This window comes from Triturus cristatus, chromosome 4_2 (genome assembly GCF_964204655.1).
Source record: "Triturus cristatus chromosome 4_2, aTriCri1.1, whole genome shotgun sequence".
Taxonomy (NCBI): domain Eukaryota; kingdom Metazoa; phylum Chordata; class Amphibia; order Caudata; family Salamandridae; genus Triturus; species Triturus cristatus.
In genome coordinates this window covers 691,213,800-691,240,706 of record NC_140586.1, presented here as the reverse complement: position 1 = coordinate 691,240,706, position 26,907 = coordinate 691,213,800, and the positions used below count along the sequence as shown (strand labels likewise).

Sequence of the window (26,907 nt, the reverse complement as noted above, 5' to 3'; positions counted from 1 at the left end):
GAAGGGGTCCTCTGGGGACCCCTTCTCATTGGCGACTCCATTACCACCCTCTTGAAGTGTTTTGCGACTGCAATTGCGGTGGCAAAACATTCATACATGGCTTGTGAGTCACTATTAGGAAGAGAATGCCCCTTTCTAATAGCGAGTCGCAAAACACTATTGGCATGGCCATGTAGCTTTTTGCGTGCGCAAACGGGCCGTAAACCTGTTTGCACACGCAAAAACAGGTTGTACATCTGGCCTAACAATTCTGCCCAGTGCCTTCACCCCTAATTATGCTCACTAGTAGTTCATCGACAAAAAAGTTTAAACTAACTATTTTTTCAGGGTGAAATGCCCCACAACATTTCATTTTCTATATACAATAACACAATAAGCAAGTGGTAAATGGGAGTGGGTGTCGATACAGGGCAGGGATTGGGTGGAGGTAAGAGAGCATACTGCTTGGCAAGTGGGAACATTACATCCTTACCCTGTGATAGAAAGGAGTAGGTTGAGGATTGGGGACAGGGACGGGCTGCACTTACAGGCCAAGCATTAAGCGATTTTACTGGCTAGCACAAATGGGCCAAGTGATCCCTCTCTCAGGAAGCCTAGTGGAAGAAAAACTCGGCTAGTTGTAATAGGGAGCAGAGGGATCCCACTGGGAGATATGATTTCATTCAACTTCACATAGGGGCCATTGTAAGCTATATCAGGAGTTTTTTGTGTGCATAAAATGAGCTATTCATAAACACAGGTAAGATAAATCATCTTTAGGGTCCTTCTACTCTACCACAAGTAGCTTGGCAAGTGCACGTCTTAACAAGGTAAGTGGTGATGGAGGAAGATGGAAACAAACGTAATACAAAAAACAGGCCTACAGAAGAAAGGGGCTAGCCAATGCGCTTCAGAACTTTGATTAGGCCACTGTGAAAGTGTAAAGTGTAATTATATAAAATGTCATGACATTTAACGAAAATTATACAAAATATCATCGTGCAAAGATTGCAATACTACGCTTGAAAGTTGAATGTGAGGGATTTTCTCCCATTCTAGAGTCCTCTGCATTACTAGTAAGAGGACGAGTTTAAAGAAAAATCGTCTCTCACAAGATAGTTTCTGCACCATAAAACCTACTCTGCTCAAGCAAGCCTTTTGAATGAAATTCTACAGCCACAAAATTTGCAGATTTTGCACAGCTCAGAATTTGCAAATATGACAAGCACAATAAACATTTTGCAAATCTACACTTAATACAGTGAACTATGTTACTGTTGCATTTAGAAGTCTCTCCAGAGCTCACTGCTATTAAGTGACGCTTTTTGGGTGATGAACATTTTTAAACGGTAACTGGTGCAGAGGGTGTCTAATGAAATTGGGTTGTCATCAGTGGTGGTCCATGGGAGTGTGTGCTCAGCCATAAAGCAAGTCCTTGAGAGCCACAGTGTCACCTTCTGACCATCCTGTGACACGGAGGGCCAGTGGTGACACCTGCATCCTCAGCTTAGTGCAGAGTGCCTGCGGGATCGCTGGGGCCAGTGAAAAGACCACGGCTGAGTCCCCAAGAGAAGAGGGGGGGGGCACGAGGAACTCAGCCGCTGAACCAGGTACGATGGCGACGGGCAATGACACTAGTCGCAGCACTATTTGTGAATGAGGTAGTGACGCTAGGGGGAGACCCGGGATGACGGAGACATCTGCAGTCCCAGCTCAGCGTAGCGTACCTGTGGGGCAGCTGGAACCAGCGAATGGGCAGCTGCTAAGGCCTGAAGCAGAAAGATGGAGTGCGGGAAACCTGGAGGCCGGATCAGACAAGATCCCATAAATAAAAAAATAAACTAAATATATTTTCTCTGTGCTGTTTAGTGCCACTCCAAAAAGATAGGGAGCATTTTAGCACCATGATGTCCCCTAGGGGATGATTAATCCGCTTTACAAAAACCATAAATAAAACATGGCATCCGGTGGCATCTAATCATGCCAGAATGCTCCCCTGTCGGTGGATGCGACCCCAGTGCCACCTAAGAGGCCTAGCTGAGGGCTGAGCATGAGGCAGAGCACAAAGAGCGGCACCATCTGGGTGGCTAAATGACCAGAGACTGCCCGATTGCCCCCGTACTGGAGAAGGCAGAGAGCGTATGACCTGGACGAATCCTAGTGGCTTGGGAGGCTGAGTGCAGGGGTATGGCAAAGCTGCAGCAAGGTTGTGGAGTGACTGCTTTGCTTGTTCAGGAGCCACAAGGTAGGTGGAGGCGTCCTGCTGAGAAAAATGCCGAAGGGGCCTGAGGACGAGTGCACTGATGCATGCTGGGGAGCGGAAGCGGTCGCCATGCGATTACTTTTTAAGATCCCTGCACTCAGGGACGAGTGGTCACCTCCTAGTGCTCCAGCGGTGATGGGAGAGTCTGACATGCTGGCAGTTTGGACAGACAGCACAGCCTTGAGAGGTTTGAGGCAGGTGGTGAGGGTCCCTCTTTCTTGGAACATGGCATTGAGGGTGGATCCACTGAGTATTAAGGGTGAGTGGAATTTGCATAGTCGCGCTCTGCAAAGCTCCACGAAACAGTGAAAAATCTCCGCGAACACGCAGAGTTTCGCGAAGATGTGGAATTGCTTGTTCCGTCCGTTCGCGATGCGTTTTTCCTGTCCGCGAACGCTGTGTGAGTGCTCGGGGGGAAATTTCTTGCGAACTTGCCAGTGCGGTCGCCAATTGGCGCGGCCATCTTCTTTCACTTGTCCCGCCTGCTCACTATACGTGTTTACTATTCCCGAACTCGGGCATGTCCGACTGACGTGTTCGCGATCGCACATTCTCGTGGGATCTCGCGGCCGGCTACCAAAACCTTGTGACGCACGCGAATGGATAGGAAAACTTGTCGGCGAACGCAGGGATCCCGGTAAGTCGCTTCCGCGCACGCGAACACACATATTGAAAGCACAAACAAGGGAAAAAGTCCATGACGCCCCGGATCGCAGTATTATTGGCAATTCCACATTCTCCGTTGAATTTGGAATTGCTCAAATTCTGCAAATTCCGTGAGCGGAACGGAATTTACCGCCCAGGCCCGCTGGGTATGGTGCTTGGGTTTCTTTGACACTCTTCCCTCAGCGGGCTGAAGGACTGTCCTCAGAACAGAATGGGACAGTACTGCTTCACTAAGGAAGCCCGGTGGTCCAGCGACAGAAATCAGGAGGTGCCTAACCGCTGTGAGAGGTCTTATAGGAACAAGGGCCGCTGGGCACCCACGTGGAATCTCCTGATAAGCTGGACCAAATGCTTAGCGATCTCAACACGACCCAGGAGATGCTGGACGGCAAGATTGACAAGGTGTCCACAGACCTAAATATCCTCCGAGATGACTACCAGAAGCTGGCAGATAGAGTCAAACACAACACAGATGCCTTTGGCAAAAAGTGTCCTCAGTGAAAGAGTTACAGGAAAAGGTACATATCCTTACAAAATGGGTATAGATGTTGGACCGGCGGGCAGATGATGTGGAATGATACAGCAGTCACAATAACATCAGGATAGTTGGTCTCACGGAGGAGACAGAAGGGGCGCACATGGTTGCTCACCTAGAACACTGGTTGGCAAAGGAGGTGGCCCTGCAGGGACTGTTGTGATTCTTTTCACTGAAACATGCCTACATGGTGCCTACCAGCCCTCCTCTGTCCAGAACAGTGGTGGTACTTTGCTTCATTACTGGGACATAGACTTGATCCTCCAGAGGGCGAGCATACTTGGCCTCAGAAGGGTGGACAGGGCTACCATTTTCATATTCCCTGATTACATGGTGGCAATGCACAGAAAGCGTTCTTCATTCACGAAGGTCAAGAAGTAGCTACATGAAGCAGTGATCTGATTTGCACTCCTTTTCCTGGCCCGCCTTAAGATCAAGATGGGTAAAAATTCTTGGTTCTTTGATGAATCTCAGAGCGCCTGGAACTGGATTGAGAAAAGCAAGGCAAAGACAGACCCGTAGCCCAGGAGCTGATTACCTCTCCTGAAGTGCAGGAGGAGAAAGAGAAAGAGAAGAGCAGCAACTATCGATGTAGTGCCCATCTTCCTTGCGCTGCAGAGAAATGATGGTGACAAACGTCGAACTGATGTGACACCTGGGTCACCAGACTTAGAGAGTGCCTTTGGGACTCTCCGCAAAGGACCGAAGGTGATGCATCAAACAGCAGATTGCTTATTGCTTATGACATCCACTGGGGCTCTGGTATCTTCTGGTATCTATGACTGCTGGCCTACCCCAAGACCTGACTGCCAAGTCCTACTGAACTATTCCTCACATGAAGGATAGGATTGGAGGCAATTTGACTATTGGAGCAGAGGTGGATACCCCGATAACCCCTGCTGCTGGACTGGTGGTAATGTGGTTTTGAATCTCATTAATGTTTGTTTTGTACTGGTTTGGCTGGCTGGCTGCTGCCAATTCGGCTTGATGAGGGGAAGTTGGGGTTCCCTGTTTTATATCTACCCAAGCTTGAATGTCACAGAGAGTGCTGAATTATCCTAGAGTTCCCAGGGGGAGGGGTTTGGGGACTGAAACCATCCAATTGCAGCGGGAAAGATAATGGGGATGACACTGTGGGGGAAAGGCAGAGATCGGAAGGGTGTACACATCTCTGACACACTGCAGACTCGGGTCAATAAAGACACTTTCCTCAAATGGAATGTAAGGGGCATGGAATCTGCAGTTGAACGTTATAGTTTTTTGCATATCTGAAATGCAGGTGCACAGATATAGCCTTCTATCAGGAGACTCACATGGTGGGGGACAGGATCACTGTCATGCAGCGCAAAGGGCAGGCTCAGATATTTGTTACCATCTATTCTGAGTTATCCCGGGGCAATGAGGTCAGGTGTACCTTTCATGGCTCATAGCACCCAGGTCGATAAGGAGGGCCACTATGTCATTCTTGTTGGTGAACTAGATGACTTATGCATCATGATGGGCAGTATCTACACCCTGAACACTGGCCAGGCATACTTTCTCGCAACACTTACATGAGACTACCCACCTCTGCTGACTATGGGTGTTGATTACAACTGTGTGGCAGACATACATCTTGATTGGTCTGTACCATGGCTTGCGACTCCCTGACTGTTCACCTTATGTGGGACTTTCGGGACTGGATGAACAACTGGGGACTCTGTGACCCATGGCGGCTGTGAAACGCTGGGCAGAGGGATTATTCATTCTCCTCTCCTCTACAGGACCTCCATGTTCATCTGGATATGCTGGCATTTTCCCCACAGGTGGTGGGCATATATACTCGGACCAGAACCTACTGCTCATGGGCGTGAACTTGGGCAGGCTCATATCACCTACCCCCACTTGGAGCCTCATTTAGAAACATTGATGAATGCCGACCAGAAAAGCACACAGCGCAGCCCCTCTTACAACATCTGACACCTTTACCGAGTGCTAGGGGATACTCTGCTGAATGATTTCCTGGAGGCAGTAGTGTTATCCATTGATGAAAGGAAGGTGTTCAACACACTTTTTTGGGAGAACCTGAGAGAGGTAACGCGTGGGATGGCACTGGGTGAGAAGTGGTGCAAAGGGGTCTAACCACCCCTTCTTCAGCGCCTTGAGACCCTCACGAGTGAGTAGGGTGCTCAACAAAACCATGATTGATTTATTGACTTCTGTATAATGATGCATGCATACAGGTTTGCATGGCCCAGTGCATAGCTGTACTGTTTGAAGTACACAAGGGGATGAGACAGGACTGCCCGCTGTAACAGATCTTGTACGCACTGGCTATTGAACCGTTTGCTAGCGTAATGAGTTCTGAAGGGCAAGGGAATGGCATCTGCCTGTGAGACAACAATCACATCATCTCACTATATACACAGGTGATAAGCTGTTGTACCTTTGAGAGGACCACATGGAGATACTGCAGACAATCACGGTTTTGGCAGACCTGGGAGAGGTTTTGGGCTATGCACAAATTGGAGCAAGATGTATGACTTTTGATGGCGCCGACTGGCCAGACAGAGTAGGCGGTCATAGACACAGCAAGGATCCATTGAGAGCCTATGGCATTCCATTACTTGAAATTCAGAGGTTACCATACAGATAAGAACACTAGAGAGGGTAATCTTGGGAGTACACTACAACTTATGACTAGAAGAGCATTGGTGAAGATGATTGTATTTCCACAAGTACTCTGTTATTTTGCTAACCTCCATTTCTAGATCTGGTTCTACTCACTCATTACACTACTTTTGGAGTTGTAATGTGACAGAAAGTGCATTAGGGCATCCTTTCACATTCTAAATTGACCACCGCAGACCACTGCAGAAGGATAACTTTGTTACTTCGCAGCATAGTTGCAGTAGCTGACCCTTTGGCTTGATGGACTCGACACAGCAGAAATCAGGGAATTTGGAGATAAACACAGGGAGGGAGCCTTTGTGGTGTTGCTACTAGGGGTGTGGTCATGTCCCTGAGGAATCTGAGACTTGTGGCCCATGGCCAACAGGTGCTGGAAAGGGGTGTTTAAGGGGATTGTTAGGTGGCCACGGTATACGCTGAAGATCCACTGATGGGGTTGCCCAATGCTAGATGGGGCTTCTTCAATGCTCAACAGATGGGGGAGTGGACAGCGGCAGAGCTGACAACGCTGGAGGATTGTTATGAGGATGGCGCCTTGCACGGCCTGGAGACCTTAGTTGAGGAAAACCATCTCCCAGGCACAGAGTTTCTGGTTTATGGGATGTTAACACAAGAAGTAGGCCAGCTCTATGAGGGCCTTTACCCGGAACCCCTAATGCATGACCTCTTCCAAATGGCATTAACCTATGGGACTGTCGCCATCTCGTCTCTAGGCTATATCGAGCAATGGTTGCCATGACCCTGGATGGGTTACCTGGAGCACAAGCCCAATGGGAGACCATAATAGGTAGACAATTTGTGCAGAAGAAATTGGAGCAGACGCTGGAATACACCCATAGGGTCTCCAGGAACACACACTTTAAATATAAACAATTCAACTATTTGCACACCCCCTACCTTACAACCCACCACCTAAATATTATGCACCACACCATGAAAATGAGCTGGCCCAGATGTACCCTGCCAGATGCAGACTTTGCCCATATGGTGTAGAGCTGCACAGTGATCACGTTCTTCTGGGAGCTGGTGACGACCGACCTGGAGAGCATGCTGAAGTGCCAAGGCTTATACACTGCAAACATCTGTCTACTGGCCCTATTTAAAAGACAGGCTACCAGGAAGGCAGGAAATAGGAAGTCACTGGAAGTTGACAGACAGCCCACCACAGAGTCATAGAAGACGGATGTAATGAACTGGGCAGGGGCAGAGCGGACAGCACTGCAACTGAATGGTTATAGGGGGATGCGTAGGAAACCCCTGACAGACCAGCGGCTTGAAGTGGTAGCAAGTTTTAATAACACAGAGTGAATAGACCTCGACAGCAGTAAACCCTGGGGAGAGCTTTTGTAGATATACTGGTCACGGGAAAGCTAATCGAAAAGAGAGCCAACATGAGAGGCCATAGGCCGATGGTTTCAGAGCCCAAGTCCCCTACTCCCACACACAGCTTCATTGCCCACCTTCTGGCACACATAAGAAATAAACAAACTTGGAAAGTCATTCCATGGTTAGGACTCGCATGTAAATGTTGTTGGGTTCATTTGTTCAAGATGCATTTTACGCTGTAAGTATAACAAATCACTGAGGCAGCCAGGAGGAAGCGGCAAGCAGTCAAAACATATCAGTTAAGAATTTACTATTGAGAAAGTTGGAATTCAGCTTTATATAAGGAAAAATGCACAATAAAATATTACAAAAAAAAGCTGTCGGGGTCCACAAGATGATCTCTTGGTGAGAGTTCAGTCGAAAGATATTTCTGTACTTACAATTGTCAGTACTTGCTTCTAGTTCCCTATTCCCCAGGGCAATGAGGCAACATCACTGCTTCTCTCTGCTTCATGAACTGCAGTGTCTGGTACAGAGCCAGTGCTGATTCTAGAGTCTGAAGGAAAGATGATGCTGATTAAGACCTGGATTAGAGTTTTCTTGCATCAATAGCTGCTGATTTTAACTTCATGCCCCTCTCAGCGCAGTGGTCAGTGCCTTTAGTAGCAACGTCATGAAAATATAAGAAATGTGGAATAGTTTTTACATTTAGAGAGGAGTTTGAGTGCTCATTTCGATGCAGGATAGGCAAGCTTTACTACGCCATTTGCTTTTGCCTTTTTTGAATTTGCTGCTTTTAGCCCCCATACATCTAGCTGTTTTACAGCCTGGCGGTAAAGTCAAAGAACCCCTACTGGCGTTCTAACTGTGCTTAGTTGCAAAAGAGAGTTTGAACGATGATAGAGCTTTTTTTGGTTTGTCAATGTTCAAGTGATTAGACTGGGGCAGCAAGCCCTACAGGCCTCTGCAGGCTGATCAAACAAGGCTTTCAACTACAGTGGTCACTGCTGCCGGTAAATTCAGAGCATAGCTTCTAGAGGTCTACCTGCAAACAAGGGAAAATTTGAAAATTATAGCAAACAAAATTTTGAGAAGGTCTCATGGAAAGCCATGATGGCCAAGACTGTTTAGTTGGTGGCAAAAATTGAAGTGTTGTTGAGACCCCATACATTGTAGTTTGAAGCTCAGGAGATATAGGAAGCAGGTGAGAGGGTAAAAGCTCAGATGAGAGTGAGAGTGTAACATTCATCACTGTCACTCCACTAGACCCCTGGAAAAATATGTAACCTGCATGCAGTTTTTCAGAAAAGATCTTGTTTCGATATCAATGGCGGTAGCTGCAACATTGATTTAACTTTCACTGCTCCACTCTCCCCTCAGAGAATTCAACTGTAGTAATCCCCAACACCACTATCTAATATGTATTTTGTCTGGAGGCTTTGTAGCTGGTGCTGTTCCAGGTGTATCAAGAGCTTTTACTAAGGAGAGCTAGTAATCCCTAAAATCTCAGTAGAATATTGGAAAATATTAGGAAATATTGAGGTGTTTCTGTGGATGGAGGTGAATTCTAAACTTATGGATCTAAACTATAACTCCAGCTCCTCAGATCAGTGGGTGAAGACTTGTGCAAAGCTGATTTTGCTTACTGACTTATTGGTGGCTGATATCAGGAGAGTCACAAATTGTGAATCAGTGGACCCTGAACTAGGCCTGGGCGGTAAATTCCGTTCCGCTCGCGGAATTTGCGGAATTTGGGTAATTTCGCGTTCCGCGGAGAACGCAAAATTGACCAAAATTCTGCTTTCCGCGACTTCGCGAAATTTTTTGCTTGTTCGCGTTCTCAAAATGCGTGTTCGCGAGATTTTTCTCCCCGAGCACGCAAACAGCGATTGTGAACAGTGAAAAAGCATCGTGAACAAGCAATTCCGCGTGTTCGCGGAATTTCTGCGTGTTCGCGGAGATTTTTTACCGTTTCGCGGAGATTTGCGTAACGCGATTACGCAAATTCCGCCCACCCCTACCCTGAACTAGTAACAGACTTGATTATTACTTTAGTATTGGAAGAACTGGCAGTTACTTCCTCCCTAGGTGCCTCCACTCCTGAAATCACCCAGGTCTGCCAGATGTTAATAAAAGCTACGGACATGAAGTTGACAAAAGTTGGTCCAGAATAGAAGCCGCAGTGACATGAGGGTGGTATGGTCATGACTGTCATGTGAAAAAGGAGCACCAGAAGCCAGGCATCTAGAAAGTGGTTCACAATTAGTGAGTGAAATCCTGATTTACAAACTCCCTACCCAGAGAAACTGAATTGGAATCCTTTCCTAAGAGTTGCGGTAGGAGGTACTTCTTCTAAATGATCTCAGGCCTTTCAATAATCTAGTAGCTAGTGTAAGCATAAGCATGCAATTGAATGCACTAAAATGTTTTGATAACACTCAACGAAAATTGAAGGGTGAATATTTTGCTGAAATGTATGCCCATCAATGGATGGCAGGCACACTCAAGGGGCAGCTAAACTTGATAACAGTGGCAGGACCCAGGAGACCCTTTCTTAACCACTAAAAGGTTGGCTGCATGAAAACCCAAGCAAGTTTCAAGGGCCTGACAATGTCCTAGCAGACGTTAAAAACAACCCCAGCTTTGGGAAAGGGCATCAAAGCATAGTTTCCCCCATTATATTTCTCGTTGATAAAACTGGCCCATATTGGACCAAAACTCTTCGGGCATATTTTCAAGCCCATTATCGCCACTTTAGCAGCCGTTTTCGAAAATCAGCGATAATTGTATCGCATAATTAACAAGGGCACGCTAGCGCGTGTTTATAAGTCTTAGCGCACGTTTTCATCATGCATTGCATGGCATCGCTAATGAGATGCAAAGTAGGCGTGCCTGGCAAAACTCCATGGGAAAATATCACTCAGGCAGCTTCGTGATATTAACAACAAGGCCCCGTCTGTCATAGCGATACACATAATCGCGCTAACGCGCCAATAACGCTGGATTCTAATGTCTGTTAAAATCCTGATTTAGGCATACCTAACATGGAAGGTGGATTATGGGGTTACGACCACAAGGTCGTATCAACAAGCTTTTCACCGTTGTTCAGTAAACATCGCTGATTTTCCAGCGATGTTGGTACATTTCCCAGCTATCACTGGAATTTTTTTTGCCATTGCGCTAAGCATTGTTGATAGAGCGCTAGCATGGCGATGAATTCCAGCAATAGCCAGCGTTAGAAAAAAACGCGCCAAGCGCGTTCAGCGATAATTATCGCTGCTGCTAGATAATATGCCCCTTACTGTCTTACCACCCTCCCTGAGAGAGATGGAATGTAGCTCCTTATAAATAAATATACAGTATATGGAAATATATAATTAATTCTTACCTGTATACAGGCAACAATTTATTGCATTGGCTAGACTTTACTGCCAATCAAAAGGAGATAGGGCTATTCCTTTGGATATTAATACAGGCATATTATATCCATACATTGCTAGAGTGAGTCTTAATAATCCTGACCAAATTGATGTTCAATAGACCAGTGAGAGCAAAGTATTTCCTCGCTACCACAGTTTTCATTCTTAGTAGACATTTCCTCAGCATGACCCTGCACATATCCCAAATTTACATTTTGATGGTGACCAGAGAATTCTTAATTCTCTGCTGGAAATCCAGGAAGATTTTTTCAGTGTAAGACATTAGATGGTAAATACCGCACAATCTAAGTTCATGGTCCTGGGAAGCACCCACCACTTAAAATACCATTCATGGTCAGAGGTAAGAAGCTTGAGGAAGTTTAAAGTTTCGTTGTTTACCTAACTTCTTTTTTAATGGAACCTCAGGGGGAATATAGAGATCATGTTGGAAAAGAGTGCCAAAAGAATGATGGTAAATACTACTGAAACATAAATTGCTGCATCTTTGTCAAGTTTCTTAGCAGAGCATGCCAGCAAAGAGGTCGGATCATTTGAATGGCCCAAAAGACTTTGGTGAGAGAGTTATAAGACTATTTTCCCACACTGGAGTGGATTCCAAACACGAACCCGTTTGCACATGCAAAAACAGCATGGGCCATGTACAAAGCCTATTTAGCAAGTCGCACATTATTTGCAACTCTCTAAATAGGTTTTGCGACTCGCTATTAAGAAGAGGCATTCCCTTCCTAATAGCGTGCGCAAGCCCATGTATAAAGGTTTTGCGTCCGCAATTGCGGGCGCAAATCTCTCGCAAAATACCACCCTCTTCAAGAGGGTGGTAGTGCACTTGCAAAAGGGAAGGGGTCCCCAGAGAACCCCTTTCCCTTTGCAAATGCATGGAAAAATATTTTTTACGGGCAGGCCGTGGTCCCAGGGACCACTACCTGCCCTTAAAAAATGAAACGAAAGCGTTTCTTTTTTTTCTTTTTTAAATGCAGCCCATTTTCCTGTAATGAAAATGGGCTGCCAGGAAAATAAATTTCATTTTTTTAAAAACTGCTTTATTTAAAAGCAGTCCCAGACACGGTGGTCTGCTGAGCCCAGCAGGCCACCACACCTGGGAGGGCCTGCCATTCCAATGGGGTCGCAAATTGCGAGAGGCTCATTAATATTCCTGAGCCTCCCAATTTGCGACCCCGTTGGGAATCGCTAACAGTGTGTTACACACTGTTGTACATCCAAGGTAGTGCCTCGCAAATTGCGAGTTGCAAAAAACCCGCAATTTGCCATGCTCTATTTTGGGTGTCTTACATCTGGCCCTAAGCTTCCTCCCTCCATAACTATTCACTCTTGACTCATTCCTACCTCACATCAGTTTAGTTCTTAGCTAAATTGATTGTCAACGACTCGACTCACTTTTAAAAACTGAGGGGCAGATTTATGTTGGACTTGCGCCACTTTTACGCCACAGTTGCGTCACTTTTGTGACGCAGCGGCGGCGTAAACTCTGTGCCACGTTGCGCCCTATTTACATCATGACGCATCTATGGAGATGCGTCATGGTGTAAAGCCCTGTGCCACATGAAACCTGCGTCAGGTTTCATGTGGGCGTTTCTACGCAGGGCGGGGCGTTCCGTCGCAGGAACGCCCCTGAAAAGTGACTCAGGGAAATCTACAAGATTTCACTGAGTCACTTTTCCAACGCTGATGCGTCAAAGCCCTGCGCCTGCTTGAAGCAGGCGTAAGGCTTGACGCACCATGTTACAGATAGGGCAAGTTGGAAGAGTGCTGGAGTTGCGTGTCTAACGCAACACTACTTCAGCACTGCGCCAACTTTACGCCCCAGATGCGACACGCATCTGTTTATTCTTGCGCCATGATGCGCCGCATTGTAAATGCGGCGCATCATGGGTGGCGCAAGGTTAAACTTGCTTGCCGCATTTTTCCTGGCGCATCCCTGCTGATTTGCAGAGATGCGCGAGGCAACATGAATCTGCCCCAAAATGTTTTAAATGAAGCTGAATTATATCACACACATGCCTTATTGATGTCTGATATTACTCACTGCTACCCCTGTTTACTCCTGTCATATTTAAGTCTCTAATTTCCAGCGAATTCCTTACTACCTCACTCCTAATTAAGACCCTTTTATGGCACTGACTTTTATATATTTTATAACTTAAGTATGAACATCAAAACCTAACTGGATTTTTATCCACTACCCTCAATTTACTCTGTTCCAAATCATTCAATACAATTCACTCCTTCTCTCACTCCTAACTTACAACAACGTTGTTATTCTTAAATCACTAGTTACTCAGGGACATATCATCAAGGACCGGCGAAAATTATCGCTAAGCGCACTTAGCGCTAGGATAATTATCACCGGGTAACGTGGAATTTTATCGCTGAGATAGCGTGCTATTAGCAACGCTTATCTCAAAAGCGATAAAATTCCAAGCGCTAACTGCCAAATGTGAGATTATCGCTGGAAATCCAGCGATAATCTCACAGAGTTTGGCGACAGCTTGTTGATAGGGCAAGGCATACTTAGCCATGATATCCACCTTACATAGGATATCATGGCTAAGTCAGTCTTGAAGCAGGCGTAAGGAAAGTAGCGATAACAGAGGTTATCGCTACTTTGCTTGTCGCTCTGCAGGTTTCGTGTGCCCATTGATAATTGGAGAAATGTCGCCTAGCGACATTTCTCCAGTTATGTTAGGGCAGGAACGCCCACTTTGCATCTTATTAGAGATGCAAAGATGGGCGTTGGGGGAAAGGGCGATAATGCAAGGATTCACTTGATAGCGTGATCTTGCTGATTAGGCGATAAAATTATCACCGCTTTTCAGCCGAAAACGGCCGCAAAAGCGGCGATAATTTTTTATCGCCGGCTTGATGGTATGCCCCTTGGTCCTTGAGTTTTTACTTCTGCCTCATTCCAAACTCATTCACTGGTATGTCATTGATAGCTCACACTTGATTAATCCACTCAGACCCTCATCTGTTCTATCTCACACTTCACAGATTCACTATGAACACACTCCCCAATTGCACACTTCCAAATCACAACCCTCCTAGCTTACCCAATAGCTTCTTGCTTTAGAAGAAGGACCATGTCACCCCAGTCCCGATTAGTATCAAGTTACTTCCAAGAGAAGCCAGATGTTTATTCAAACTGTATAGTTCATAAAATTCTGTATGCAGGACTCCAACACTACACATCCCTTACTCTCATTACAACACATATTGTTTTAATGGTTTCCTAGATAGGTTCTCTCCAGCTGAGGTAATTGCATTTTTTCACAGCTCATTATCTCTTGAGAGAAATGGACAACTGACGAACATCAAAGTCTTTTTGTGAGAGTAGCCTTGATGCCATTGCAACCAAAATCCAAGCCATTGTTGCATTTCATTAATTTCCAAGAAACCTTTTTCCCTTCATGACAAAAGGTCTTCCACACCCAGCTAAGCCTTCCACCCATGAGGCAGATGCAGATGTGTTTGAAAGAAGTGAAGTTCTCTTTCCAGCGCTCTTCATTCTTTTTCACCTAACAGGTCTTCTACTCTCAGATGAGCCTTCTACCCATGGATCAATGCAGATACAGAACACAGACTTTGTGTCTTATATTTAGGTGAAGGTAATGTGAGAATTTTATAATAATTTGCCTTTGGATTATCACCAATTGTATGTGTGCTAACTCTTTAAGAAATGCTCCAGTCTCACTTTGAGGAGAGCTAAACATGGCAGTAGAAAAGAAGAAGACAACCTGCGTTTTGTTTGAAGATTATCTATCTGTCAGGGAAAGGACTGTGGAGAACTGTCTACAGTTTTATTCTCAATCCCTTGACCTTGAAGCCGTGCTCAGGAAGCTAGCTTCTTGTTGATCCAGAAGGGAATGGGGGATCAAACTTCAGCCTGCAGGTGCCTGCCTACTATTTGAACTTCTTTCCTAAGGCTGTGAGAGTGTTGAATGTCCTAGAGTAAGAGATATCTGTTCCCAATTGAAACATATTAAAGCAACTAGTGACTACATCCCAGTCCATTGTTCATTTACCCACTTAGACAGAGACCAACCATCTCAAAATCGGTCCTTTTCCTGCTCTAATTGGAACAGTCCAACCCCAACTGTTGTAATTGTGATGAAGAGTGGGCATGCCTGGTAACACACATGAACGTGAGCAGATGATATATTAAGTGGTTCATACAGAAGAGTTTTTTGTAACTTTGCAGTTCACTTGGAGCAACCTTTTACAAATTTGTTCTTTAGAGGTTTGTGGATACAAACTAAGACATAAAATGACAATATTGATGTTGTTTGACAAATTATGTTTGACTGTGGTCTCTTCGGTAATAAAGACGGATGTGCATGTGGTGGCCTTAAACATAAGACAACACTAGTTTTCAAGCAATAGATGTATACGAGTTATTCTTAAGAGTGGACTTCTGAAGCCCTCCTTGAATCCATGAGAGAGAGAGAGAGAGAGAGAGAGACAGAGAGAGAGAGAGAGAGAGAGAGAGAGAAAGATACATCTGTTGATCTGCTGCCTGAGTTTCAAAGTATGAAACCAGATACAGATGGAAACAATACAGGCTTCAGTGTTTGTCCAAACTGTGGGACTTGAGGTACATATTGTGTTTCACAGAGCCTCCCTTTTATTCATTATCACATGAGAACATTTTTGAATACTTGAGTTCAGGATGTGCGCTGTATGAGCACCTATCATGTTTGATTCAATAGACTATAATGCTGCTCCATCTAAAATATGAATCTAGGCCGTATTTAGGGTTTACATGACTACTGGCATGCCTTTTCATTAATAGCATTCTCATTGGGTGGGCAAGCTATCAATGTCTCCAAGTTCATGTTTAAAAACATTTAATAAATGTCTTCCCATGCAGTGAGATATGTTTATGTACTAAGGTGAAAAACTTCCTCATGTTAAAGGAATACACTTTTTTGAATTTTGAAGAGACTGTGACATATTTTTACATTATGTTTGTTGCATCATATATATGCCAAAAATTTTAATAGCTTGGGCTCTTAGAACCAAGCCAGACCCTTGTCTCAGCTCTGGCTGAGCTCGCTCTTTTAATTTGGAGTTGCACCCTATCACTATAGAAATCTTTATTCGGTTTTTCAGACAGAAAGAACCATAAAAGCACAATGACAGATAAAAAATAATGCACAAAAGAAAAACTTGATGTACAGAGATAAAATACCCAAGTGTTAAAATATGTATTAAAAACAACAGACACAATTAAGCATATATCATAATAGCAGCAATTCTAGACAGTTAACTCGCCCTGCTGTTTCTGAGTTTTAAGGCAGTTTTTAGAAAACCAGTCAAAAATAATGTACTTTCGGGGTTTAACATTTGTAAATAACAAAGGGCTGGTCTAACCTGGGTAAAATTCTTTTTTTTTAAAAGGGGCTTTAGATAGAACCTCCGGGGTAAATCGTAAAAGGGACAAATAAATAAAAAGTGCACCAAATCCTGTGGAGACTCATTGTCGTAGCCGCAGTTTGGTAACACTTGACCATGATGACAACCCCTTGGAACAGTTAAAAGAAGATGAAAATAGTCCAGCCGGAACCTAATTAACAGGTATCGCTCAAAGCCCGACAAGGGCCATGATAAATAAGGCTCCATTAAAAGTGTAGTTTTCAACATGGCATGTTTTCGAACACTCGGTTTGTTTAATTCCACCTCTTCACGATTCATTTGTCGTGATAAGAAAAAGGTTTTCCTCACAAACTCTACATCAGCAAGTTTAATCGACTCAGGATTAAAAAAAAGTTCTGAGCGCCCCATAACAGAAAAGCAGTCTTTCAGATATTTTAGCCAAGGGATTTTAAGCATATTATCCATAGATATTGCTTCCCTTAGGAGTAGGTGATTTAAATTCAGATCTTTATTTAGCCAACATTTTAACCAAAAAGTTAGTGGCCGTAGTGCTAGAATGTCACTAATAAAAGGTGTACCAGTTTCTTCATGCACTATTTGGTTGGGAGTCCCCTTTGGAACCCCCAACAATTGTTTCAGGAAGATATTTTCTGCCACCACAATATCATTAACTGCCGCATACCCCCAAAGTTCACTGCCGTAACTCCCTATTGCCACACTCTTTGCCTGGTAGATCTTTAATAGTGCAGCAATAGGTCGATTACCCATTTTCCTGGCAAAATTAAATATTGCAGCGTTAACCCGAGTTATCTCCCCCCTTTTCCTTTGGAGTAGTGGACCCCATTTCAACTGGTCATCGAACAACACTCCCAAATAAGAGAATGTTCTCGTTGTGGGGACCTTCTCCTCATTAACCCTAAATAAATACGGTTTCTTAGGGCGCTGCCCCACCTGCATTATAAAAGATTTAGTGTTGTTAATCAATAGGTCTCGAGCTTCCATGAAACTATGAAAAGCGTTTAATAGGGTTTGGAGACCTCTTGCGGTCCTAGCCAAGAGGACGGCGTCGTCCGCATATAATAATACAGGCAAACCCTTGCGGCCAACATAGGGTAATCGGTACCAGTATTTAATAAAAACTCCTCCAAATTATTAATATATAAATTAAAGAGAAAGGGGGCCAAAATGCAGCCATGCCTAACACCCCTATGAACATTAAAATCCCTCGACCTCCTTAGATCCTGTGAATACCTCACATTGGCCTTGGTATCCTGAAGCAGGTCCCTCAGAAGGTTAACCAAATTAGGCTCCACCCCCATGGTGCCCATGGCCTCCCAGAGCTTCCCCCGGTTGACACAGTCAAACGCGGAGGAAAGGTCCATGAACGCCATGTGGATGGTGCCTTGCCGAGCCATGGTATATTTCCCTAGGACCATGTACAGGTTAAAGCATTGCGCTATTGTTGAGTGGCCAGGCCGAAACCCATATTGGATTCTGGAGATGATCCCATGCTCATTGGCCCAGGCTGTTAACCTGTTCAGGATTTCTCCACCCACTACCTTGACCACAGAGTCGATAAGCGAGATCGGCCTGTAACAGGTAGTTCTATTACGGTCACCTTTCTTAAATACTGGCACTATCGTAGATGTCCCCCAAGACCTGGGGCAGCCATGTTCTGCAGCTGCGTTAAACACAGCAGTAAGAACTGGCGCCCAAAGAGATACTTTGGATTTAAACAAATCCGGGGGCATACCGTCTGGGCCAGGTGCTTTGTTACTTGTTAACCCCATAATACCCTTCGCAACCTCGCTAATTGTAAAAAGTGGTAGAGTTACACTTTGATCACCTCTGTCTACCTCTATCTGAGGAATATTGCTGTTGAAGATGAAACTAAAGTGGGATACCCACTCATCTTCAGTGATATTGGTGCCAATTGAATTGTCCCCTACCATATCAAACACGGGTTTGTTGATAATACCCCAGAATCTTTCGCTGTTACAAAGGGTATTGGGGTCTAACAGATCTTGCCAAATTTTGTCCTTTCTTTCTGATTGCGCTTTGCCATTGCCTTTTTATAGGACAGGCGTAACAACCTGATCAATGTGGGATCCCTAGGGCTAATCTTCAAAGCCGCCTTTAGCTCTCGACCAACTTTTGAACAGGAATGGTCAAACCATTTGGGGTCCCTGCAAGGAGGGCCCGACGTTGGTACAGTTAACATTTCAACTACTTTTAAAACAATCCCGTCAAATGCTAAGAGAATATCTGGGGGAAGGGATACAGAAGACACACATAATGATAACTCGGGGGCACAGGTTTTATGGATCTTATCATATAGTTGATCCGAATTCACCTTAGACCATTTTAGGCGACGCCTTCCATCCGTGCATTTCAGGACACCACAGGTTGGCGTCTTTTCCCGTAAATTTAAGAGGTTGCCAACCATTGAGATACATACAGGGTTATGATCACTATATACGTTTTCCTGAATTTTAAAGCCTGAAATAATTGATTGTAGGCCGTTGGAGAGAAGGATATGATCAATAAAACCCCCCCCCGAATGTCCTTTAAATGTGGGTACAGGCTGATAACTGCAAACATCAACCAAAGACATAGCTGAAATTAAATCAAATTCATTTAATAATTGGTTCAGCATGTCTCCCCGGCCAGAGTGTTCAAAGTGAAGACCCCCCATCCTATGGCAACCTAAAGTTCCCATTGCAGTATTCATAGGGTTCCCACAAGGGTGCACATTGAAGTCCCCCAAAATGAGGATCTGGTGGAACAGACTTTCACAGTGATTCCGAATGAAATCACCCAGTTCAACAATCCTACATTCCCCTCTTGGACTTACAGCATTGTAAAAGTTAATCAGGGTCACCATTTTATTCCCTCTTTTTATTGTCACTGCTTGAATGTCAGTGTTGTTGGTAGTTATTATTTTAACAACACAGAACAAGGCTAGGTCAATGTACAAGGCCAAACCCCTTTTTGCTCTGCCGCTACGTGACGGTTCAGCCGGCACAAAAAAACATTTATAGCCTTCTAAGAATATATCACTCTCTACCAGCCATGTCTCTTGCAAGCAGATCACCGGGAATGATCTTATAAATCATACCCATTCTGGATCTTTAACCTTACCCGCCAGCCCAGCAATATTCCAGGAAATAACGTTATAGGCTAATTCCTTACTTGCAACTGAGTTAGGCACTCGGGCTGTGGTGATATTCCCTAATGAATCAGCATTGTTGCCTGCGATGGCTACCCTCGTCAGCGATAAGGGAGCACAAGATGTTTGGCTGCTACTCAGTGGCTACCTTGTGGTCTATAGTGCTTCCACTTTCTAATGCCCTGTAAATTTCATCCCTGGATTGGTGGAGTCAATCAACCATTTCTAGACTACTATACCTATTTAGTGTGTGTGTTTGACTCGGTGTATGCGATTTCACATACCGACCCCCGACCACCCTCCCCGCACCATGATGCTTTACTAAGGTCCATTCACTTTCCGAATCTGAGGGATGTGGTGCAGGGTAGAAAAATGACAGTGGGAGGGGTTGAATCGAAGACCCATGACTGTGATGACTCCAATTACAGATATGTCCCACAGTATGTGGGTCACTAAAATTCACCAGCACACAATCACCTTGTATAGTTTTTGGCCCATGCCCCACCCAGGACAACCTGCGCACCATCAGGATTTCGCTGGAGATATTACGGGGGAGTGGTCTGTTTCTATTAAGCCAATCAATGGTTTAATTTTTAAAGACAAAAATGATTCCTCCTTCTGGTTGCTTAATTTAGGGACCCCAGTTAAATCCACCAGGTATGGGCTCGATTCTGGAGGTAAATCAATTCTAAGATCCACAGAGGGCCCTGCATCGGGTAAATCCCGCGAGGTTTCTTTAGACATAATGGCATTGACCCCTATTGAGTTGTTAGCGGGTAGTATCACAGGAGTAGGTGGTTCAGCTGTAGATACATTTAGAGTGGGTGGTGCTAGAGGTGGGGTAGATTTATATGTTACAGCCCCCCACTGTACGGGATTCATTTGAACATTACCCAAAGACAGCACATTTAACTTGATCTTGTCCATAATTTCCAATGTAGCTTTCTCAATGTTGAGCAACCGCTGCTCAATCTGTGTCAGTCTATCTTCGAATGATTTAAAAGATGACCTTAGCAACGATCCCAGATTAGCAAGAACTAAATCCTCCGGTACCAGTGGTGCATCAACAGATTTATTCGTATCTGTGATAGTTTCAGACGGCGTTGATGACCCTTTTTTCTCTGTTTGATGCACATCCTCGGCGCCTAAACCCTTTGGAGGTGTGTTACCGATGCTAACTCGTTTGGCAGGTTTAAGCTTCCTGCCTCCAGCAGCAGCAGCATTTGACCCCCGCTTCCTCTTCGATATAGCCCCTTCACGCCTCCCTCGCGTCTGCCTGGTATTTGATTTATCAAGTAAACTGCTAGTGGGCACCAAAGTGGTCGCTGTATCCATAGAAGATTGAAGCTGATCAGGTTGATCAGATTGTAGTTGATCAGTTGGTGCTATGGGGCAATGGGCTTGGGGGGTATGCAGACTATTTACGGGGGCGACAAAGGTGTTTGATCGTAAAAGCGGATCTGGGGTGCGGGCGTTAACAAAATGTCCCATAGAAGATATTTTTGCCAGGGCAAGGTCTTGAGAAACCCGGCGCTCCATTAAGATGATCCCCTGGTCAATAACTGAATTTGCCCTAATAATGAAATTGTCCAATGTCCCTGTTAAGCTCCCGCTTGGGTTCGCTACCTTGCTTCTACTTTCGCGTGCTGACATTTTACAATGCAAGCAACTACTTACAAATGAACCCAGCTATTCAAATGTAAAAAGTGTAAAAAGTGTCACGCAAAGAGAAGTGGCCCGGTCCGGTCTCCACCGATCTCGAACGGGCATGCCCTTGGCCCAAGCTTTAGTCCGGCGTCACCCGCACGCGCCCCAGCGTGGGGGCTGACCGTCTTCAGAATGCCTGCAGGTGCGCGGGTCAGCTGTGACGGCCCCTGCCCTGCCGTAGAGCAGCCTGGACCTTGAAGTCTCCACCGTCTCTGCGGCCGGAAAAGGCTATGGCGGCGGCAGGAGGAGTGAAGAGCCAGGAGCAAGGTAAAGGGCAAAGAAAGAAAAAGGAACAACCAGAAATACTCTGCAGGACTCCACAGAAAAAGGCGATGAAAACAGTCACCTGTGAGGGCAAATGGAGCGCCAGAGCGGGCGGACAGGGGTGGCAGGGGTGACTGTATTTGGCGTAGAGCTTCTCCGTCAGCGGGCTGCTGTAGACCCTGGTAGACCTAGTGAGCCCTCCTGCTCCCCGCTGCTGCGCTGCCACCGACGCGCTGTTAAGCACAGACTGGCACCGGCACAGTCCAACATGAGATCCCAGCACCCAGCTCCGGCTCCGGCTCTGGCTCCCAGTCCCCCAGCTCCAACCAGGAGGGAGGGGTGCCGACCGACAACAGGAGAGCCAGAGAACGAGGGCAGCCCAAAGGTGGTGCTCCGAGAAAATGCTCCAAAACAAAGGACAGTGCAAGTCGAATTACTCCCTCTGGTGTCTGAATAGGGTAGGTTCCGCAATACAGTAACTTCCCAGGTGATTTGCACCCACCTCTATTAGCAACTCGGGCCATCAGTCACTTGACAGAATGATCTGTAAAGGGGAGGATTGAAAACTTTGAGCCCTGTCTACATGTATCGATTAGACAACTCTACCATATAGGCTCCTCATAGCAGAGACAAAGAAAAGTGTGCACAGTAAAAATACATTTAAAATAAGTGATCCTAGTGCAGGGACTGCAGGCTATTGTGTTGTATGTGACTGTAGTTATGAGTTCCCATCGAGATCTACTTTGCCCCTTAGGGATGCGCAAGAATGTAGCTTCGGGGAGATATTTGGGGTGTGACTCCCTCCAAATGCATTCTTGGCTTTCTAGTTGGCCTGGGGACCCTGAGACATGTTTGCTATATCTGTGTCAGTTTTTCTCATCAGTTTCATTCACTAAGAGCTTTTAATTTGTTCATGTTTTTGGGAGCAGAAACTTAAATGTATATTGTGGCTGGTTTGTCAAAACGAATTGTAAGTATAAACTTAAAGAAGTACTCCTTGAATTGGTGCACATGTACTACGTTTTAAAATTCACCGGTTATTGGCTGTAGTAGGCTTGGAAAGTGGCCCCAGTCTCAGGTTTCCAGACATACTACTGGCAATCAAACACTCAAAAGGTGATGGGATGAATGTTTGTACATAGTCAAACCAGTGGCATTATTTGGGATAGCATTCCAGCCCATTGTTTAGTGGCCTCTGTGAGCAGAGGCCCAGCTAATGCAAATCAGTACTGACCCTATTCCTCATGGAAACAGTCCATCCCGAACCATGGTCATCTCACTCACCACCCAGCAGACCACTGCCTATTTAGTTGGGATATTTGATATTGATATCCCCCAAATCACATTGACAGAGCAACACCCCTGCTGAAGACTTCGGACTTGGAGAAGTTGGCAAACAGGCCTAAGGAATATAGACACAAGGACAGGGCAAATACTTCCTGAATCAGGATGATCAGTTGCACTAAATAAGCTACTCTAGAATCAGCCCCAGTCCTAGTCATAGCACTTCAGGGTGAATAGAGGCTGACTGGTAAAAGCAGTTGTTGTGAGAACATTCAATTCAGTTTGCCATAAGCCATCTCTTTCTTTCACTATTAGAGTTTCTCCCTTTCTTGGTTCCTTCCTTATTGCTCCTGTGACATACTGGTCTCCTATGTCTGTTAGTTTTTTGTTATTCTACTAACAGGCTTCCTCCTTACTGGTGCTGCAATGCCATTCTCTTTGTTTGGTTCTTGTGGAGGACTCCAGGTATGCCTGTGGACCGACCAGTTACAGTCTACCTGCACTCTGCACCAGGTATGTCCAGATTATATTCATATGATACATATATCTGTAGCCTTCTTCTCTAGGTGAACTCCTTAAAGGTGGTCGAAAACACTGTGCCATAGCCATTCCATCCTGATTTTCATCAACCAAGATCAACCAAGCTGTTGGAGCATGCCTCTTCCTATTCATTGTCCTGTTACACTCAGGGGGGGGAGAGCGGACCAACTGGGAAAGTGGAGACATTTCCCTCAAAATCCTTAGTGATATTTAAGCTCTGATTGAGACATCTTCCATGCCAGATTCCCTCGAGAGGGGAAAACAAGCAATCCCAGGTTTCAGCTTACTTGGGCCTCATCAGGGAAGTGCAGCTTGAGTCCAATGGCACACTGAGCAAAGAGCCCACATTTGGGCATATATGTCCTACTTAGGGCATCTACTAGAAAAAATAAAGCAATTAATGGAATGCTTAACGTAACCTTAATTACTGGTGACCACTAGGATCACATTACATCCATCATTTTTCATCCATGGTTACACCAAAGACCCGCCATATGCAACTTATTCTTTATTTTTGTTCCAGTAGTGACAGTCTGGCCTGATCTCCAAGGTCAGGTCTCTTTCCAATGGAAAGGCAAGCAGCACCAGACATGTTTCATCCTACATGGGCCCCATCAGTGTGATGTAGGTCCAGTCCCTACCGATGAGGCCTAAATATGCCAAAACCATTCTGGGCTCCTTAGTGCCAGTTCAAACTGACTTAGCTAGGCTGTTTTATGTCAGCTGATCCTATTGTAGTAGGGTAAAGCCAGATTTGCACGTGGCTGGTCTTTTTTCTGAAACGCCTCAGTAGTTGATCAACAATAGACTCAAATGGGATCCTGTGGTTTACAAGCATCTCACATTCTAATTGGCCAAGTGCTCCTGCATTTGTGTGAACACCAGACACAATTTTACCTTCCAAAAAATCAGCAGGTAAATATTTTAGGCATGGGCTTCTTGGGCTGCAAGTGCAGCCTAGAACTTGCTCAAATCTGCACCCTATCTCCTCTTACAGCACAGGAGTTGCATGTCTTGGTGTTACTTCATTTCACTGTGGGTCGGTGGTAGTGTTATGTCCTGATCCTCCATAAAGTATTGTGTGGTAAACCAACAGCATGCATCCAAATTTGGTCCATCAAACTAGTGTCCTGCTGGTATTTCACTTGATTATTTTATGCAAGGTATTCTTCCGCATGACCTTTAAACTCATGAAACCTGCAGCCAAATTTCATATAATCTTGCTTACTTTTCCTTAAACGTGGATTTTGCACATCCTTGCTTTTGAAGTGGTAGTTTTGAGGATGTCTTAAATAGTCAGCCATTTCAAACAACTACTATGCTCAGATAGTAGCATACAAATGTCACAAAGAGTTTGGTTTTATGAAGACATTTCGAGTGAAACAATTATTCCAGTTCTGTTTGCATTCCATCATGATGATGACTTTCTGAGGTATGCAAATGTGTGGTAATAATTGTGAAACATGCTGTTACAGGCAGAACAAGACCTGTTTCCCGAGGTTGTGAGAGGGAGGTTGGTACTGAACAGCACTCTTTCTAGGAAGAGACTTCAACCTGAAGAGCACTGTTTTAAAACAAATCACTGATTTGAATAGTGATAAAACTGGTGGATGGAGCAGCTAGCAATACATTTTAAAAGAGCAGCTAAAGTACACAAAAACAAACTCAAATAGAGGCAATGTGGGGTAGACTTCAACAGTAACATACTCTTTAACAGGTTGGCTTATTTGTGCCTCATTGTAACTCACACTGTTACACATTCCAACAGGATGGGTTAATTGTTGCCAGATATCCCACAAGATTCTGATAACTGGGGGTATACCCATCAATTACCCTCCCATTACCTGGGTAAGGAAAATATATTATATAAGGAAACGTGGTATGGAGGAATAAATAACAATATTTTTTGAAAAAGGACACTTTTAATTATCCTTTCATATGTGCTTGAGTTCACATCTCATTTTCTTCGTTTTTTTGCTAAGCATATACAAAAACATATATTTAGAATACAAAACCTCTGTACATATAACAAAACTAGACTACTGTCCTAAACAATAACTTTCGATTGTGGGTCCACCCTTCAATAGTGTGGACACCTCAGAGGGCATATACATTGCAAAAGAAATATCAATATCTCCACAAATTCTCAGGCAATGCAAGCTAATTGAATCCCCACACAATCAAATTATTATGGGTCCCTCTGTGAAACCAATATTTCGACGCGGTCGCGTTTCAGCCAATCAATTTCTTATGCCTCTTCAGGACAAGGAAGACAGCAGCAATCTACATCAGGAAGAAAAACACTAAGCTAACATATAAATTACATAAACGCCTCTATACTCTCCAGTATATATGCAGGTCCTTATCCCCAAACGTGAAAGACAGACCAAAAATCCCACCACAAAAGAAAATGGTCAAAGACACCGAATGGAGTGAAAAAAGTAATACGTTTCTATAGATATATATGTGTATACCCCCCAGAGACAGTTATATATATATGAGAAAATAGTACTTCAGATAACCCCCACCAACCGATATCTCGTGTATTCAACTTCGAATCGGATGGAAGGTGTCAGTTAATTTAAGAAGTTCCTATCACGTGCAAAACAGAGACCCTTGCCCCTTATGGTCATATACTTCTCGACTAACCTTAGGCTGGTCCCTTTACTCAGCATACCAAGCGTAACATACTGTGCACTAGCAAGGAGTAGGACGCAGGGGATCCAACCCCAATTTCATCTCTATAGTAAAAAATAATGATTTTAAATACCGACTAATCACAACTACAAGAGTAATCAAAGAAACATACTACCTAAGGTTACATTCTTCGTACCTTTTTGAAAAATCAACTGGGCCTCCTGTTCATGCTTCAAGGTCAGAAATCTTTTCCCTCTTGATCAAACGCTAATTCGAAAGCAAATAAAAAACGGAGACACACTTTAAGTCAAAAAGCACTGCAGAGTCCAGGCATATTTTACTCAATTACATCTACTCATCTCATGCTCTTACCTTACTTCTACTCCTCTCTCTCCTTGATTATTTTACTGCATCTGTCGGCGCTAACTAACGCTGCACGAATCAGTTTGGAAGAACGCTATCGCCAGCGTATTTCCGGGTACAGAAAGTAACGAGGGACTCCACTCCTCCAGAAAATGAGAGGCAATGAATCGGCCATGTTGCAATAATTTGTTTACACAAGAAGTGTATATCAATAGCAGGGTGACCAACTATTTTACCGGATCCTCTCTAACTTAATACGGAACATCCACTAATGGCTATGTAAAAATGACATAAACTAAAAATAAAGGTACCCCAGAAGGCTGCATAAAATGTGAAGAAAAATAATAATTAAAAACAAATTATATATAGAGAGAAACAATAATAATTAAAAAATCAAAAAATAATAATAAAGATAGAATAAATTAGAAGAAATAAATAATAACCCCAAGATTTATACAAGGTGCACAAAAGACAGAGGGGGGAGAACCTGTAAACATAAAGGCTCACAATCTAAAAATACATATTAATGTGCACATCTATACACAGTGTCTGTACAGGTAGGGTAATCTCATGACGCAATATGGTGCATTAACTAAACAAGACAAGAGCTCAAGTTCTTTGTTTTCATATAGAGCTACTACTGGATCAATGCCCAAATTTCATCCTTATCATT

General features: G+C 44.5%; 1 long non-coding RNA gene across 2 annotated transcripts in view; it reads right to left on the bottom strand.

The window, feature by feature from the left end:
• Window positions 1-26,907, bottom strand: part of LOC146834905 (uncharacterized) — a 139,472-nt gene that overhangs the window by 55,036 nt on the left and 57,529 nt on the right. Inside the window, exons 4-5 of one of the 2 annotated variants that reach the window (XR_014960352.1) lie at window positions 26,068-26,138; window positions 7,880-7,995 (exon numbers count right to left, since the gene is read on the bottom strand). This is a non-coding gene — a long non-coding RNA (uncharacterized LOC146834905). The remainder of the gene's footprint in view (window positions 1-7,879; window positions 7,996-26,067; window positions 26,139-26,907) is intronic. The other variant, XR_014960351.1, reaches the window with a different exon arrangement.